The sequence below is a fragment of the Schistocerca nitens genome, chromosome 7 (assembly GCF_023898315.1).
Source record: "Schistocerca nitens isolate TAMUIC-IGC-003100 chromosome 7, iqSchNite1.1, whole genome shotgun sequence".
Classification (NCBI taxonomy): Eukaryota; Metazoa; Arthropoda; class Insecta; order Orthoptera; family Acrididae; genus Schistocerca; species Schistocerca nitens.
The window spans coordinates 26325500-26336040 of record NC_064620.1 but is presented as its reverse complement, the minus strand read 5'-3'; the positions used below and the strand labels follow the sequence as shown (position 1 = coordinate 26336040).

At 45.1% G+C, this 10541-nt stretch overlaps 1 non-coding gene across 1 annotated transcript; it reads right to left on the bottom strand.

Moving 5' to 3' along the window:
• Nucleotides 1-1449: 1449 nt before the first annotated feature.
• On the bottom strand, nt 1450-1524 carry Trnas-cga (transfer RNA serine (anticodon CGA)). The gene has a single exon. It is a non-coding gene; the product is annotated as a tRNA-Ser (tRNA).
• Between the last annotated feature and the right edge of the window lie 9017 nt (nt 1525-10541).

Sequence of the window (10541 nt, the reverse complement as noted above, 5' to 3'; positions counted from 1 at the left end):
GAAACAGGGCGTCACAAGAAACCAGTCTGCTCAGTGATGCAATCCTGCCTCGTGACTGCGGCTTTGGAAACACCGCTTGTAGGGGGCCTCTTACGTGAGGAAAACATTTTTACCACTTTTAATAAATTATTGTCTCTTATTGACGTATTCACGATAGTTAGGAAGTGCTGTAGTCCGTAGCCGGCCATGAGTCGGAGAGCATTTCCCACGCTGGCTGGCTAGGTGACGAAGCGACCATATGTCGCGCGTAGTGGGGTGGGGCTCGGCGCTGGACCGTAGCAACAAGCGTCAGCCTGGGAAATATACATGACGGGAAGTACCGCCATCTTGGCGCCAAAGTCACCGATTTGTTTATTTATATTTAGTAATTAAAGTCATTTATGACAACATGAATACTAGGAGGGGCGTCTGGATGTTTAAAACTATTTACCATAATTTTGCCTCGTTAAAATTCACACCCGTTCATTAACAAATGCATATCTTAGTAAGTAAGAACTTGATCGGATATCCACGAACTATGACGAAACTAGTAAGATATACGGACTGCGCGCCAAAGTCGGCAGTCGGCGTTAAGAGCTCTTCCTGTCTTGTTCGATGGTAGCCATGCTCTCAGTTACGAGTAGTTTTGATATGAGTGTTTCATTATTGATCTAATAGGAATAAAAGTGATTTCACGGCATTCTGAATGTTAATTTCGAGTAAATAGATATCTCAAAGTTTACCGGCAGCAATTTCAGATAATTAGCTTCCACCGACAGAGACATGCGATGCGCCAATGAAGAATCTGCACGGGACGACATTTACGAGAGCTGCATCGCGCACAGATAGGGGGAAATCCGACGACACGACCCACCGAGGCGGATCAAGGAAGGTCCGACTTACACTCACAAATTCCGGGTGGAAATGCTGACCAGTCATACTGCACGTCACATATACCACCCTCTACGGACTCGCGGCTAAGCTGAGTAATAATAGTACCAGTTTAGAAGCGAGGGGATCTTGCACGCTTTAGTTAAAAAGTGACTGACGTTGCAGGGAGTCGACTGGTAGGGGTGAGCCGTCAGCCTATCATGGGTCCTTGCAGAGAGCCTGGAGCTCGCTGTGTTGCCTGTTTTGCAGTACAGGAAGAGCCTTGTCACTATCTGCCTTGCCTTGTCAAGTGTTACTGGCTGCTCGCCGACAGCTCGATTCCGTGCCACTGAAAGCTGTCAGTCACAAAGTTATTTTGTTCGTGCTACGGAGGCACGCACTGTTGCACCATCTCTCAGGGGCAGAGCTGTACGAAGTGATCCTGCACCCCTGGCACAACTTGCAAAGTTGCGTATTCTCGCTGCCACCGAAACTACTATTCTGCAATTTGCTATAGACAGATGTAACAATCCAGAATGAGATTTTCACTCTGCAGCGGAGTGTGCGCTGATATGAAACTTCCTGGCAGATTAAAACTGTTTGCCCGACCGAGACTCGAACTCGGGACCTTTGCCTTTCGCGGGCAAGTGCTCTACCAACTGAGCTACCGAAGCACGACTCACGCCCGGTACTCACAGCTTTACTTCTGCCAGTACCTCGTCTCCCCCAGGCTGTGGCTAAGCCATGTCTCCGCAATATCCTTTCTTTCAGGAGTGCTAGTTCTGCAAGGTTCGCAGGAGAGCTTCTGTAAAGTTTGGAAGGTAGGAGACGAGGTACTGGCAGAAGTAAAGCTGTGAGTACCGGGCGTGAGTCGTGCTTCGGTAGCTCAGTTGGTGGAGCACTTGCCCGCGAAAGGCAAAGGTCCCGAGTTCGAGTCTCGGTCGGGCACACAGTTTTAATCTGCCAGGAAGTTTCATATCAGCGCACACTCCGCTGCAGAGTGAAAATCTCATTCTGGAAACATCCCCCAGGCTGTGGCTAAGCCATGTCTCCGCAATATCCTTTCTTTCAGGAGTGCTAGTTCTGCAAGGTTCGCAGGAGAGCTTCTGTAAAGTTTGGAAGGTAGGAGACGAGGTACTGGCAGAAGTAAAGCTGTGAGTACCGGGCGTGAGTCGTGCTTCGGTAGCTCAGTTGATAGAGCACTTGCCCGCGAAAGGCAAAGGTACCGAGTTCGAGTCTCGGTCGGGCTCAGTTTTAATCTGCCAGGAAGTTTCAGGTGTAACAATATTTATAATTTTGTAATTTTTGCGGGTTCGTCTAGGAGTAGATAATGGTGTGAAAACAGTTTGTAGCCGGCCGAAGTGGCCGCGTGGTTCTGGCGCTGCAGTCTGGAACCGCGAGACCGCTACGGTCGCAGGTTCGAATCCTGCCTCGGGCATGGATGTATGTGATGTCCTTAGGTTAGTTAGGTTTAACTAGTTCTAAGTTCTAGGGGACTAATGACCTCAGCAGTTGAGTCCCATAGTGCTCAGAGCCATTTGAACCATTTGAACAGTTTGGAAAATGCTGTCAATGCTGTTGAGAATACGGAAATCGGAGTTAATGCTACAACAAAAACGTTTGCCGTACCGAAAACCTCTTTAAAGAGGATCCTTAAGTAACTGAGTTTTAATCATGGTTCATTGGGGAAATTCACTGTTACGAATTGGAAACGAAAAGAAAACACACATTAAGGAAAATTACAATCAAGGAGTTTTACTCCAGCTATAGATTTAGTACGTTCCATGATTTAATGTTTGCCGGCCGCGGTGACCGTGCGGTTCTGGCGCTGCAGTCTGGAACCGCGGGACTGCTACGGTCGCAGGTTCGAATCCTGCCTCGGGCCTGGGTGTGTGTGATATCCTTAGGTTAGTTAGGTTTAAGTAGTTTTAAGTTCTAGGGGACTTATGACCTAAGATGTTGAGTCCCATAGTGCTCAGAGCCATTTGAACCAGCCATTTAATGTTTAGCAGAAAACCTGCAATTAAAACACACGTTTCATTATGAAATCATACAAGCAGGCTACGACTGGCCTTCTTCTTTTCTTGTACGCAGTCCTGAACTTTTCTTCCGGTAATCTTAAGCGGCAACTATTGCATGAATAAAATAGCTGTCAACGAGTATTTTGACAACTGTTTTGGAAGGGAACGGTCTTATAGATAAACCTGGAAACAGGCCTACAACTGAATTCAAAGTAGTTGTGTTAAAAAGTTATAAGGATGTGGCCTCTGTTACTTAAGAAGAAATGTGTGAAACTAACTCGGAATTGAGATGTGTAAATGGAAAGGGTACATTCTTGCTACCCTTTTGCGTAATGAAAGGGAAGAATCTAAAGCAGGAGTTTTGTGATGGTTTGTCCCTTGGTGCTGAGGTAAAAATGTCTCCAAAGACGAGCGGGAACTGGACCACGGAACATGACCACAGCACGGGAAGACCGCCATCTTGTCCGCTAGGCCACTACGGACCTTAGAGCGTCATCCACAGTGATGCCTCATCGCTGGAGCACTGCAACAGGGCTGAACTTGTCTGTATCGACGCTTCTTCGACGTCTGTATCTAAAAGCTAGCAGTTGTCACCGTCCAGTTCAGTGTGAAAGCGCACTTCGCACCTTGGTTCATAGGGCTCACGTCATTTGACACAATGACAATTTTTGCCTGCTTTTTTAGGTCACATGGAAGTTACATTTTGTCGAAATGGTTACGGCGAAAGGCGTATCAGACCCCCATTCGACTATCGGCCTATCCCGAAGCGGATGAGTAAGTTTTTCCAATAGGATTGGACGTATTCTACGGATTTTAGGATGTGAACCATGATATTGCGATCTCTAAGATTAGGACCCGTTTAGGATCCGTCAAGACTGACCCTGGTTGCCGTAAGACGGGTTTCTATCGTAGCCTTGTAGATGTGGCATTTCGTATATAGATGAGACCATCAGAACTGTCGGCGACCGGTGTCTTTATACACATTTATAACGGCCAAGCAAATATGCTACCTCTAGCATTGCCTGGGAAGATTTTGGCGAGAACTTCCAGCTACTGAGACTACGTTGCTAAGGTGTCAGTTGAGACTGAACTAGCAAGTGACTTTTTAAGTAGAGATAGGTGGCTCTTCTTAAAATCTGGTGGAATCTACATCTACATCTACATCTACATCCATACTCCGCAAGCCACCTGACGGTGTGAGGCGGAGGGTACCCTGAGTACCTCTATCGGTTCTCCCTTCTATTCCAGTCTCGTATTGTTCGTGGAAAGAAGGATTGCCGGTATGCCTCCGTTGAGCTCTAATCTCTCTGATTTTATCCTCATGGTCTCTTCGCGAGATATACGTAGGAGGGAGCAATATACTGCTTGACTCTTCGGTAAAGGTATGTTCTCGAAACTTCAACAAAAGCCCATACCGAGCTACTGAGCGTCTCTCCTGCAGAGTCTTCCACTGCAGTTTATCTATCATCTCCGTAACACTTTCGCGATTACTAAATGATCCTGTAACGAAGCGCGCTGCTCTCCGTTGGATCTTCTCTATCCCTTCTATCAACCCTATCTGGTACGGATCCCCCACTGCTGAGCAGTATTCAAGCAGTGGGCGAACAAGCGTACTGTAACCTACTTCCTTTTTTTTCGGATTGCATTTCCTTAGGATTCTTCCAATGAATCTCAGTCTGGCATCTGCTTTACCGACGATCAACTTTATATGATCATTCCATTTTAAATCACTCCTAACGCGTACTCCCAGATAATTTATGGAATTAACTGCTTCGAGTTGCTGACCTGCTATATTGTAGCTAAATGATAAGTGATCTTTCTTTCTGTGTATTCGCAGCACATTACACTTTTATACATTGAGATTCAATTGCCATTCCCTGCACCATGCGTCAATTCGCTGCAGATCCTCCTGCATTTCAGTACAATTTTCCATTGTTACAACCTCTCGATACACCACAGCATCATCTGCAAAAAGCCTCAGTGAACTTCCGATGTCATCCACAAGGTCATTTATGTATATTGTGAATAGCAACGGTCCTATGACACTACCCTGCGGCACACCTGAAATCACTGTTACTTCGGAAGACTTCTCTCCATTGAGAATGACATGCTGCGTTCTGTTATCTAGGAACTCTTCAATCCAATCACATAATTGGTCTGATAGTCGATATGCTCTTACTTTGTTCATTAAACGACTGTGGGGAACTGTATCGAACGCCTTGCGGAAGTCAAGAAACACAGCATCTACCTGTGAACCCGTGTCAATGGCCCTCTGAGTCTCGTGGACGAATAGCGCGAGCTGGGTTTCGCACGACCGTCTTTTTCGAAACCCATGCTGATTCCTACAGAGTAGATTTCTAGTCTCCAGAAAAGTCATTATACTCGAACATGATACGTGTTCCAAAATTCTACAACTGATCGACGTTCTCCTGACTGATCCTGTTCTCTCCCTGATTATTCACTGAAGATAACATCTGACATTGGTGACCTTCAGTTGCATACTGACACTGGTGTGCGTGTGTATGTGTGTGTGTGTGTGTGTGTGTGTGTGTGTGTGTCCGTGTGTTGTTACGAGTGTGTCAGAACTCTCCATTACATTGATTAAATAATAAGTACGGTTATTCTTTGCTTTGTCTAAGACTGGAAAAAATAAACACCCAGATATCGATAGTAACAATCTAAGGGCGAAACATGGGAGCGCGGTTCTAAGCATTATTGTGAGACTAGTGACAATCTGAGGGCGAAACATGGGTGCGAGGTTCTAAGTAACGTCGGGCGAGAGCTCTGAGACAGAAGACGTGTCACGCTGCCCTCACAGCGGTGATGGCACATCTTACCGCATTCAAGGCCTGATTTCATTCATATGGCCAGAATAGATTTACATGGCTTAACTACGCTTGAAGATGAAATTCAAGGTAAAATTCGCAAGCATGGCGCAAAGCGCAATTGCTAGGTTAGGCTCATGACTGTTAGTCAGAGTTTGCCATAATCTCATGTTTTGCTTGTCAGTTAAAGAAGCCTTATTCTCCTCCGAATATTAATAATTATTCTCCACATCCAGTTCATAAATGGAATAAGTGATACAGTTCATGTGTTAAAGAAACTCTGAAATTCAAATAACTTGTTATTCTGGCACTCAGCCATCATTTATGACGACGATGTTTGGTTTATGGGGCACTCAACTGCGCTGTCATCAGCGCCCTACAAAGTCCCAATTTTTTCACAGTCCAATGTAGAAATTTTCAAATGATGAGGATGACAACGAAATGATGAGGACAACACAAACACGCACTCCCTGCGCAGAGAAATTCCACAGCCTGGCCCGGAATGGAACCCGGGACCCCGTGATCCAGAGGTAGCAACGCTAGCCACTTTTTTTCATATTTTTCATTTTGTTCATTGTTGATCGTTGTGTTTGGTCGTTGCGGACGTCACATGACATCCGTTCGAGTTCGCTGTTGGTCCTCGCACTCAGATTTTTATTAGAGATTACAAGTTATTTAGTAGTTAATAGGACCGAAGCAAACTCCTTTTTATTAAAGTCTTTCTTACTGAGAATAGGCTTTAGCCGCTGCTGCTGCACGCTGCCGCGAATTGCTGTAAACCACTTGGAAAAATGCAGTCATATAAAGAGGTGAGAGTAAAAATTAGGGCCAATATAGAGACACTGACACACCACAACATGTCGTGTACTCTAATCGAGTAAATTCCGTTGCACAAGTCAGAGTCTGTATCACTTATTCAAATACGCAGTCAGATAACATATCCACATGACAGTTTTAAATTTTTCATCTAACGATCTGTTGAGGGCTTAAATGACGGTGAAACTGACATTCATATAACACGCACGCAGTGTTATGCATGGTAGATTCCGGTTACTGGTAGCTCGGGTTGCTTATGGAATGCATTTTCGCAGGCGAACATAGGCTCTATTCGTTGTATCTACGTGACATATTTGTGGTAGGTACGTTACAGTGTATTTTATCTTGAAGCAAAAGCCTTGCATACCCCGCCGGCCGCGGTGGTCTAGCGGTTCTGGCGCTGCAGTCCGGAACCGCGGGACTGCTACGGTCGCAGGTTCGAATCCTGCCTCGGGCATGGGTGTGTGTGATGTCCTTAGGTTAGTTAGGTTTAAGTAGTTCTAAGTTCTAGGGGACTTATGACCTCAGATGTTGAGTCCCATAGTGCTCAGAGCCATTTGAACAAGCCCTTGCATACCCGATGTTTTAAATTTATTTGCACAACGCACCCTTGTCGCACTGGTGCCTTGAAAATGACAGGGTCTACTTTACTTCTACATGCTTACACTGCTATTCACGATCAAGTGCCTGGCAGAGGGTTCAATGAACCACCATCAAGCTGTCTCTCTACCGTTCCACGCTCGAACAGAGCGCGGGAAAAACGAGCACTTAAATTTTTCTGTGCGAGTCCTGATTTCTCTTATTTTATCGTGATGATCATTTCTCACTATGTAGGTGGGTGCCAACAGAATGTTTTCGCAATCGAAGGAGCAAACTGATGAAATTTCATGAAAAGATCCCATCGTAGCGAAAAACGGCTTCGTTTTAATGATTGTCACTCCAATTCACGTATCATTTCTGTGGTACTATCTCCCCTATTTCGCGATAATACAAAACGAGCCCTTTTTCGATGTCATCCATCAGTCCCACCTAATGCGGATCCCACACCGCACATCAATACTCCAGAATAGGATGTCGCAAGTGTCTAAATGTTTGCCGGTTGTTGTTCGTTAAAGATATCTACATCTACATCCATACTCCGCAGGCCACCTGACGGTGTGTGGAGGAGGGTACCTTGAGTACCTCCATCGGTTCTCCCTTCTATCCCAGTCTCGTATTGTTCGTGGAAAGAAGGATTGCCTGTATGCTTCTGTGTGGGCTCTAATCTCTCTGATTTTATCCTCATGGTCTCTTCGCGAGATATACGTAGGAGGGAGCAATATACTGCTTGACTCTTCGGTGAAGGTATGTTCTCGAACTTCAACAAAAGCCCGTACCGAGCTACTGAGCGTCTCTCCCGCAGAGTCTTCCACTGGGGTTTATCTATCATCTACGTAACGCTTTCGCGATTACTAAATCATCCTGTAACGAAGCGCGCTGCTCTCCGCTGGATCTTCTCTATCTCTTCTATCAACGGATCCCACACTGCTGAGCAGTATTCAAGCAGTGGGCGAACAAGTGTACTGTAACCTACTTCCTTTGTTTTCGGATTGCATTTCCTTAGGATTCTTCCAATGAATCTCAGTCTGGCATCTGCTTTACCAACGATCCACTTTATATGATCATTCCATTTTAAATCACTCCTAATGCGTACTCCCAGATAATTTAATGAATTAAAGGCTTCCAGTTGCTGGATGTTTTATATTCCAAGAGAAACTCAAGTTTCAGATATCGATGACAACTATTGTACCAAAAATTAACTGTGATAATCATGAGAACGTTTAAAAAAAATTGAAAGTTGAACTAAATCTATTCCCACGTTAACCATGTTTGTGACTGACGTCTGTTCGGTAGTAGTCGCTTCTGACGGCACAACAAATAATGATACAACAAATTATTAGTTTCTTTTACCGCCTCAGATGATGCAGTTGCAAGTATGCAACCCATTCATACAATTATACACTGAAGAGCCTAAGAAACTGGTACACCTACCTAACATCGTGCAGGGCTCCGGCGAGGTCGCAGAATTGCCGCAACACCACGTGACATGGACTCGACTAATATCTGAAGTAGTGCTGGAGGGAGCTCGGACCATGAACCCTGCCGGGCTGCTCATAAATCCTTAAGAGTACGAGGGGGTGGAGATCTCCAACAGCATATTGTAACTCATCCAGATATGCTCAATAATGTTCATGTCTTGAGAGTTTGGTGGTCAGCGGAAGTGTTTAAACTCAGAAGTGTGTTCCTGGAGCCATACTGTAGTAAATCTGGACGTGTCCTGCTGGAACTGCCGAAGCCCGTCGGAAGGCACAATCGACATGAATGGATGCAGATGATCAGACAGGATGCTTATGTACGTGTTACCTCTCAGAGTCCCGTATCTCTTCAACTGCACACGCCCCACACCACTACAGAGCCCCCACCAACCTGAATAGTCCCATGCTAACAGGCAAGGTCCATGGATTCATGAAGTGGTCTCCATACCCGTACTCGTCCATCCGCTGGATACAGTTTGAAGCGAGAGTCGTCAGGAAATGTGTTTCAGGTCATCAACAGCCCAATGCCGTAGTTGACAGGTCCAAGCGACGTGTAAATCTTTGTGTCGTGCAGTCATCAAGGGTACACGAGTGGACCTTCGTCTCCGAAAGCCCATATCGATGATGTTTCGTTGAATGGTTCGCAGGCTGACACTTGGTGATGGTTCAGCACTGAAATCTGCAGCAGTTGGCAGAAGGGTTGCACGATTCTATTCAGTCGTCGTTCGTTCAGTTCTTGCACGATCTTTCACCGGTCGCTGCGATGTCGGAGATACGATGTTTTACCGGATTTCTGATATTCATGGCACACTCGTGAAAAGATCATCGATAGCTCGGAGATACTGTGTCCCATCGACTCTGCGCCGACTGTAAAACCACGTTCAAACTCACTTAAAACATGACAAAGTGCCACTGTAGCAGCAGAAACCGATCAAACAACTGGCGTTTCCGATCGCAGCGCCGTATTCTGCCTGGTTGCGAAAACGTACTTGACGTCTTAGCAACAAATAATGCTGACCAAATGAGGAGCATCATGACAGATACAACAGGGACCAGTGACCACAAGGTTCTTGTAGCCAGTCTTAATACCTTAACATCCAAACCCACTAAAAACAAATGCAAAGTATATCCATTTAAAAAAGATTATAAAATTCTCGTGATACCATCCTAAGAGACAGCCTCCACTCCTTCCGTAAGCGTAGATTAGATGCGGTTTAAATTTATAGAAATGATATCGACAGAAAATGAAAGATATGTACCCGACAAATTAATAAGAGATGGTACTGATCCCTCATGGTACACCATACAAGTCAGAACAGCACTGAAGAAGCAACGAAAACATGCTGCCAGATTTAAAAATATCGCCAAATCCCCAAGATTAGCGAAATATTACAGAAGATCGGACTTTAGTGCGTCCTTCAATGAGAGATGCTTTTAACCGTTTCCACAACGATACGCTGTCTCGAACCTGGCAAAAAACCAAAAGAGATTCCTTTAGTACAGCTGTACAGCAGTGGTAAGACGCAAAATACCTTCACTGCGAGATAATAGTAGTGATGCTGTTGATGATAATGCTATTGATGACGGCATCACTAAAGCAGAGTTACTAAACACAGTTTTCGGAAATCCTTTCACAAAAGAAGATTAAGAAAATATTTCAGAATTCGAATCAACAACAACTTCCAGCATGAATAACTTAGGAGGTGGTATCCCTGATGTAGCGAAGCAGCTTAAAACTCTTAATAAAGGTAAGGCTTCCGATCCAGTTTGCATACCAGTCAGGTTCTTTTCAGAGTATGCTGATACAATAGCTTCATACTTAGCAAGCGTGTGCAACCGCTCGCTCTTAGAAAGATCCGTATCCAGAGACTGTAAAGTTGCATAAGTCGTTCCAGTACCAAAGAAAGAAGTAATCCTCTGAATTACAGACTCATAGCACTAAAGTTGATTTGCAG